Source organism: Acomys minous, assembly GCF_964271855.1.
Source record: "Acomys minous genome assembly, chromosome: 2".
Classification (NCBI taxonomy): Eukaryota; Metazoa; Chordata; class Mammalia; order Rodentia; family Muridae; genus Acomys; species Acomys minous.
This window is the reverse complement of record NC_140484.1, coordinates 119,704,274-119,713,025: the sequence shown is the minus strand read 5'-3', so window position 1 is coordinate 119,713,025 and position 8,752 is coordinate 119,704,274. Positions and strand designations below refer to the sequence as shown.

The 8,752-nt window shown below is 42.7% G+C and overlaps 1 long non-coding RNA gene across 1 annotated transcript; it reads left to right on the top strand.

Moving 5' to 3' along the window:
* Positions 1-908: 908 nt before the first annotated feature.
* Positions 909-4,221, top strand: LOC311581660. The gene is made up of 3 exons (XR_014773834.1): positions 909-1,528; positions 3,445-3,493; positions 3,603-4,221. It is a non-coding gene; the product is annotated as an uncharacterized lncRNA (long non-coding RNA).
* Positions 4,222-8,752: the final 4,531 nt, after the last annotated feature.

Genomic DNA, 8,752 nt, shown 5'->3' with positions numbered 1-8,752 from the left:
CAGACAGACAGACAGACAGACAGACAGGGAGAAACAGAGAAACAGAGAAACAGAGAGACAGGGAGGGGGTTTCCTATGGCTGGGGATGTATCTCAGGGGTAGAGCACTAGCCTAGCTTGTCAAGGCCTTGGGTTTTTTGTTTGTTTGTTTTGTTTTTGTGTTTGATTTCTTGAGACAAGGTGTCTCTGTGTAGCCCTGGCTGTCCTGGAACTTGCTTTGTAGATCAGGCTGACCTCAAACTCAGGGAATCCACCCGTGTCTGCCTCCTGAGTGCTGGGATTAAAGGTATGAGCCACCCAGCTAAAGCCTTAAGTTTTATTCCTTACACTGCAAGAAAATAATGGAGAAACAGTTGAAGAAGAAGAAGAAGAAGAAGAAGAAGAAGAAGAAGAAGAAGAAGAAGAAGAAGAAGAAGAAGAAGGAGAAGAAGGAGAAGAAGAAGAAGAACAAAATCGGTGGGCTCCTTTTTGATACCCTGAACTGGAAATTCTATAGTCAGTGATAAAAAATGTCTTCCTTCTCCAGACCACAGCATTTAGCTGTGATGATTGATGTCAACTTGACAGAACTGAGAATCACCTAAAAGACACGCCCCTTCGGGCATGCCTTAGAGGGTGTTTCTGGAGAAGCTTAGCCGGGATGGGAGGACCTACCTTGAGTCGCTGGCGGTGGTGCCTTTCCATGGCCTTGACTCTGGGACTGACTGAAATAGAAGGGAGGAGGAAGCCAGCTATGCACCAGTATTTGGCCCTCTCTGCTCTCCTACTGCAGGCACAAAGTCACCCAATGCTCAGCTTCCTATAGCTGAGAGCTGTCCTTGCCACCTGTTACCTTGCCACCCTAGCACAGCAGAGTGCAGTCTTAAACCACAAAACAAAATGTAAACCCAATCCTTTTCTTAAGTTGCTTTCCTCAGGTGTTTTTGCCGCGGCAACCAGACAAGCAGCTGCTACCGAGGGCATATTCAGAAGCACGAGGCTGTTGCTGTGATAAACCTCATCATGTGTCCTTAACCCTCTGGAACTGGCTTACAGCGTGAATGTGCAACAGTTTGGAGCTTAATGGGCTCTCTGCTGGAAGTTTAGAAGGCCCACCGCCAAGAGAAATGTGACCGACGAAGGCCCAGCTTGCGATGTTGCTAAGGGAGACATTTCAAAGGGCAGCATGGACTTTCCTGGGCCAGTGAACATCTGTGTCGACATTCTGGCCAAGAATCTACTTTCATCCTGCCCGTGTCCTTAGGCTGTCTTCAAAGGTACTGGAGTAATTTGTTCAGAGGTAGAAATTGAGAGGAAGGATCTCAAGCCGACGGCGAAACCCGGCAGCGTCATTTGCATAGTGCTGGTTTTACAGGCGTGTGAAAGAGTTATGAGGTCCTGGAGACTTGTACCAGGATTTCTGAAAACCATCAAGACTGGGAAATATGTAGCAGGGCTTTATTTTCTGCCAGGAGGCCCCAGGATGTCATTACATGAAGGTGAATCCTAGGCTGCAATGGAAAATCAAGGATGTTAGCGGTACTGCCAAGGTAAGCCGATGGTAGAACGGAGCCAGCCCAGTACAGAGGCTCCGCATGCTATGGATGGCACAAATGGAGGATGGGAGTTCCCAAAACTGCTGGGGCTCAGATGATCTTATTATGAATTCCAAATGCCAGACCATGAGCTGCAGAATTTGCTTCCTCTGCTGAGTTTGGTTTTGGCCCAGTATTTCCTTGATATGGCCCTGTCCTTTACTTTTTTTTTTTTTTTTTAATGAGGACATTTACTCTGTGACATCGTACATCCAAAGTTTACAAGTTGTACATTTCTTTCACACAGAACTCCAGTCAAGAGACTGCTGAGTCTTGGAAGGGAACTTGCTCTTATACTTTGGGAACTGTTAAGGCTTTTGGTCTTTAGCAGACAGACTAAACACATTTTGTATCATGTGATGGACATAAGATTTAGGGATCAAGTGAGGATGTTATGGAGTAAAGGTGATGTTTCACATGTCACATTGACAAGAGTGGAGTTGGGATGGCTGATTTTGGCTGTCTATTTAACAGGATTTAGAAACAACTAAGAAACAATACCCCATGTGTATCTTTAAAACCTTAGGGGTTTTACTGAGATGGGAAGACCAGTCTGCCTGTGGGGGGCATCAGCGCATGGACTGGTGGGTCTCAGAGTGAAAAAGGAGACAGTGAGCTGAGCACCAGAATCTGCAGGCAGTGGGAGGGGTCACATAACATTATCGTAGCCACAGCTGGGTCTATTCTTGTCCCACACTCCTCTCTCTCTCTCTCTCTCTCTCTCTCTCTCTCTCTCTCTCTCTCTTTCTCTGTCTCTCTGTCTCTCTCTCTGTCTCTCTGTCTCTCTCTGTCTCTGTCTGTCTCTCTCTCTCTCTCACACACACACACACACACTCACATGCACACTCATATGCACACTCACACACACAGAGTGATGGACTGTACCCTCAAACAATGAGGCAAAATAGGTCTTTCCTTCTGTAAGTTGATTTGGTTCAGGCATTTTTGTCACAGCAATGAGAAAAGTAATTAACTAATACATCTACAATCTGAGTTCTTGCTGCAGTTATTGTAACGTGGATCATAACGACATGTGTGTGTGCATGGCCTCTGTCTGTGTGGAGGTTAATTTGGTAACCTCGTGGTCATAATGTGGCATCTGGAGGTGTAGCTGCATTTTCAGGGGAGACAGAGAAACAAGGGTCTGTAAGTGAGAGCGTCTGGGTGCAAGAGGTTCACTCCGCAGGCAGGTTATGTCTCCAGACTCTGTGTGCTCCTCATGTCTGCATTTAAACAGATTAATGAACTTAAAAGAAATTAGCATGGGAAAAGAACCACTGAAAAGAGGGATGGGACTTGAGTTTCTTCAGTGATGCCCTTCACTGTGGTAACTGAACTGTCATTTTCAAAGCTCAAAATCATACAGAAGCCAAGGTTTAACAGAACCTTCAGGGCTCCTGTTTAATCCTGTCATGACTATGATATGAGTGTGTCACTACGTATTGATGAAATAGTAAAGCATCAATCCACTATTTTTTGTGCCATAATTCTTATTTTATCTTTGTATCTCATGATTTTTCTTACTGGTATGATTATGATCCAGGTCAACTTCAAAAGCAGGGGGAAAAACACTGCATTTCTTTTCAGATCATAATCACATATCTATTTATAATTACATTTTTAGTAAAAATCATTCATTTAACTCATGATAAAGGCTCATAATTACCCAGCCATGGTGGCTTACAGCTTTAATCCCAGCACATAGGACACTAAGGCAGGAGGATTGCTGCAAATTGGAGACCACCTTGAGAGTGAGATGTCTCAAAAGCAAAATACAATTCATAATAATTCACATATATTGAGGCGTAGGTATTTCAAGTGACGTGCCCTGGAGGTGAGAATATTCTTTGAACTTCCTCTTTCTCCGCAAGGCTGCAGGGCCCAATCACTTGCCTTTGTGCTGGCCTGACAATCTGGATGGTGAGTAGCATGTGGCACTGCCACTCATTTTTTCTTGCCATACGCACAAGGTCTCTTACATTTCTTGTAGTTTTCTGATCCTGGTTTGTGATCTGTTTTCTTTTTACAGTGCATCCTCCTTGCTTTCTCCTGAGCAGACTTCACTGCTTGCAGAGGGCTCACCCTTGCAGAGGGCATCCAGAGTGCTGCAGTGTCCCCCATAGCCCTGAGATTGAGCATGGCCTCAAGACCAAGGCCATCTGCTCCCTGGTTGCAGAAACTCTGCCTCCATTAATACAGTGTCAGCATTTTGTCAACTATTTGGCTGACACTGCATTTAGAATCAACCTAACCCTCAATTCCTTTGACTCACACCATTGGTTATGATACCTACGTTTCTAGATCGAGCAATTAGCTTTTGAACACTCTTGGAGATATGCTGTCTCACGGGTGTATTTGTCCTTAGATCTACGCTGTTGGTTCAGCACCTGCGGTGTCTCTAAGGCCGTCTCAGCATCACATTAAAGGCAAATCTGGAAAGTCAGAATGACCCATCCTCATTCTGAAAAGGACATCAGGCTCTGAATGCCAGGGCCAGAGCCCTGGGGCTAATTAGGTGGCATTCCTACAAGTGGGCATGCCACAGAAATGACTTCAGCATACTTTTTGATGTTTCATCATTATTTAGGAAGAGCTATGTGTTCATTATAGAAAAAAATAACAAAATACAGAAAAATATTAACAGGAAATCCAGCTTCCAAAAGAGTTAACACTATAGTATCATCATGTGACGTATCATCTATGTATCTATCTATCATCTATCTATCTATCTTCTATTATTTCTCTATATATGTATAAATGTATATGTGCATATATGTATGTATATATATACATATATAATGTGACTACATAAATATACAGGTAAAACCTGCTGAGCCCATTTAATTCTCCTTGTGTGTATGGCTTCAAGGCTGTCTGCTTTGTATTAGGTAATCAATTAGGGGACTCACCCCTGGGAAAGACCAATTCTCCCTCTCTCAGCAGGCATTAGTTGCCTATAGCTCTTTTCATAAGGGTGAGACCCCTGTAAAACTCCCCCCTTCTGCATCAGCCTGTCTGTTGATATTTTCCTGTTTAGACAGACATAATTTTGAGGTATCGTGACTGCAGCTTCCCACTCATTTCTAGAAGACCCAGCCTCACAGCAGACTCCCTGGTCCTCTGGCTCTAACAGTCTTTCAGCGATGTCCCTGGAGCCTTAGGTGGAGAAGCTGTGCTGCAGATCTATCCTTCAGGGTGGGTCCCACGTGACCCATTAGTTTCTACACAATGACATAGTGTGGTTTTCTGTAATGGTCTTAGATAAGGGGTGGGAGCTACACTTATCTGTGTGTATAAGGATACATTTTAGAAAGCATTTAGGAATTACCCCTGTTCAGTGCTGTGAAGAGACACCATAGCCACAGCAACTCCTGTAAGAAAAACATTTAACTGAGGCTGGCTTACAGTCCAGAGGTTAGTCCGTTGTCCTCACGGTGAAGAGAATGGTGGTGTGCAGGCAGACATGGTGCTGGAGAGGTAGCTGAGAATTTTACATCTGGATTATTGTTTTATATATCTGGATTCTTTATCTGCATATTTATGGACAACAGGAAGAATGAGTGAGCAACTGGGCCTGGCTTGAGCTTTTGAAACCTCAAGGGCCATCCCTAAAGACACATTTCTCCAACAAGGCCATGCCTCCTAATAGTGACACTCCCTATGAGCCTATAGGGGTCATTTTTATTCAGATCACTACAACATCTGTATAGTCGAATAACCATAGTAGGTTATCTTCTGCGATCCATGACCTCACCAGTCCTGGAGAGTTAGCTAGGTTTCTAGTACCAGACATGTTTTCCCTCCTATTCGGATAGAGAAAGGAAAGCAGGACAAATAGCACCAATGATGTTTGATAAAGCTTCAGGGAAGTGTATTATTTTATATTTACCTAAATTTATACACTGTGTGTGTGTGTGTGTGTGTGTGTGTGTGTGTGTGTGTGCATGTGAAATGAATTGATGCCACTTGGGATGACACTGCTTCTCATAAAAGTGATTAGACTATCTAAAAACAGCAGAAACCAAAATAAAAACCCAGTACCAGACATGATAAACTCCATTTGAGTTGTTAGTCAGTAGAGTCCAGTTAATTCCAAAAACAATGTAGGCCATTGCTACTGCCCTTAGTTGCCTCTCAGAGGTTGAAAGTACGTCCATATTGATGAGAACGCTACACACTTTGAACACAAGACTCTGAAGATTCAAGTTCATTCTAACCTTCTTTCCTGGGGTCTAGATTTCACAATACCAAAAAGCCTTATGAAATCTGTCAAGGAATGAAAGCAATAGTTCTATGCAGCTCTAATGCCAATGACCAACATGGCAAGATATCCCTGAAGATACAATAATGACACTCATAGCTTGGCAGTAAACAACAGCAAACTGAAAGTATCTTATTTCTATTGATTATATGTATGGTAAATACATAGTATTGGGGTTGTATTAGAGAATACGTTGCTGTTAACATGAACTTTGAGTGGCTTTTTACTTTTTTAATGTGATTACAGAAAAATCAAAATTACCAGGATCCAGAGGATCTTATGGAGTCTGAATCGCCAACCAAGAACCTTGCATGGACTGGATCTAGGGCCCCGCCCACAGATGTGGCTAATAGGCAGCTCAGGCTTCATGTGGATCCTCTAGTAAGGGGAGCAGGGGCTGTTCCTGGCATGGACTCTGTTGTATGCTTTGTGATCACTTCCTCATGATGAGACAGCCCTTGCCCGGCCACAGGTGAAGAGGATGAACTCAGTCCTGATGTGACCTGATGAGCCGCAGTGGGTGGGTGAGTGAGGGTGTCTGTTTTCTGAGGAATATGGGAGGAAGGAATTGGGAAAGAAGGTTAAGTAAGAGGGTCAGACTGGGAGGAGAGGATGGAGGGTCTGTGACCAGTATGTAAAGTGAATAAATAAATGCATTAATAAAAATTACAGATGTGGCGCCTATGAAATCTTAGTGACACGACTGCTATATGTTCCCTGTGCATTAGACTTCCATGGCCTGATGATGATGAGTGATACTGAAGGCCTTTGCCATACATGGGGTTATCTGTGTGCTAGTTTAGGTATGGATTTGATCACATTGCAAGAAGGGGCAGGCAGAGACGTGGCCAGATGTCCACAAGGAAGAGGTGGCCAGTATATTAGTCCACATGAATCAATCTAACGGAGCAGAGTCCTCAGCTGGTTTAGAGATCCACAAGTCCTCCATACAGGGCCAGCTCCACCATCATCTCTGCAGTCAGCACTGGGTCCATTCTGGATTTCACAGATGCTGGAGAGGAGACCTGTCCTTTCTACGGCTGCGGCCCAAAGAATGAAAATCTTCTTCTACTAGTGCCATGCCTAACCACACTGAAATGAATGTTCCAGAAAGAAGCCAACAGAGATGTGTGGAGATAAAACTGTCTCATACCTGGATAGATCATTGATTACATCTAGACTTTTTAGTCATGAGTCTATGTATCCTGCTCCACACCTTTGTCAGCATCAACTTAGCTTCAGCTGAGTTTCTGCCACTTGCAGCCCAGAGATCCCTGACATGGTCATGTGCTTAGCTGGAAGAACGGTAGGATGTCGGTCCAGCATCTGTAGCTCATGACACCATTCTGCCCACACTGTTAACTAGTATTAATCAATAAAAACACAGGGTTTTTTTCTTTTTTTTTTTTAAATTAATTTATTCTTGTTACATCTCAATGGTTATCCCATCCCTTGTATCCTCCCATTCTTCCCTCCCTCTCATTTTCCCCTTATTCCCCTCCCCTATGACTGTGCCTGAGGGGGATTACCTCCCCCTGTATATGCTCATAGGGTATCAAGTCTCTTCTGGGCTTTTTTTTTTATAGCACTGTTCCCTTCTCACTCACCTCACCAAAACTCCAAACCAAAGACTATGCTGGTGGTAAAAGAGATAATAAGTGTTTAAATATTTTATGACATATTAGGCATAATACTCTAGACAGCTAGTGAATGCTACCAGCAGAGAGAGAGATGCTGACACCACCATCAGGACACATTCTCCAGCCAAGTTCAAGGGCCTGACTTCCTTTCCTTATCTCTATATACACATTCCTGCTGCCCATAGTAACTGTATTTGATGGCACAATGTCTGGAAAGGTTCAAGTTGTGCTATGAACATTCTCCTTGGCCAAAAACATCTGAAACTTTAGTCTGTAATGAACCATGACAATCAATTATATAAATGTAATAATGTTTCCCTCCTTTATCCAAAAGAATCTGGGAGAATGCCACATAGTATTAAAATGAATTCTTGATTTTACATCTATAATATCATTGCACCCACTGTTAAATATGGCTCTTGAGTGACTACAGTTTGAATCTTAAGACTTAAGGTAAAATTTTATAAATTTAATAATTTTAATTTGGAAATACACTATCTTTCAAAGAACAAGGCTTGCTGTGTATATTTGCATATTTGAGGTTATTGAGGCAGCAATGAATTCAGCTCCTCAAAATCTCTGATATTGTCTGTTGAATTTGCTCCGTGCTGACAGCACTGCATTCCAAACTCCAGCACCAAGGGCCTAACTTTATAAAAAGCTTTTACCGAGAGCAAGTGCACACACCCTACTTCACCCTCTGTCGGTTTCCAACCTCCAAAGTTCTCAGGAAGCACACAACCTCAACATGTCCCCTGCTCCCCAAACAGAGTCTGAAGATAAGCCGCAGACCTCTGCCAACCAAATTACTGTTGAAACCTTTTTAGAAAGATGATTTAAAGTTTTCTGCAATGATGAGTCTGGTAAATTGCTTTGAAGTCCTTGAAGAAATGGTTATTGATCCCCAGCAATGTTATAGACAATGTGCAAAATTTTAGCTTCTCTCTTTGCATGCCTAGTAAGTTTGACTTTATATATTTTATGTCATTATTCTGTCATGCCTGTTGCACATTTTGTTGTTCACAGTACAGTCCCACTCAATCAATGTGAGTGATTTTCTATTCCTCATTACACAGTGTACCAATTATCAAGTTATTACCTCTTAATTCCTGAGATATTTTTCATTTGTTTTAGTTTGTATCGCTGGGACTGATCCTGTAAACATTGTATATCATATGTATGTGATGCTGCTGTTTGGAGATAAATAGTAGATAGATGATAGATAGATAGATAGATAGATGATAGATAGATAGATAGATGATAGATAGATAGATGATA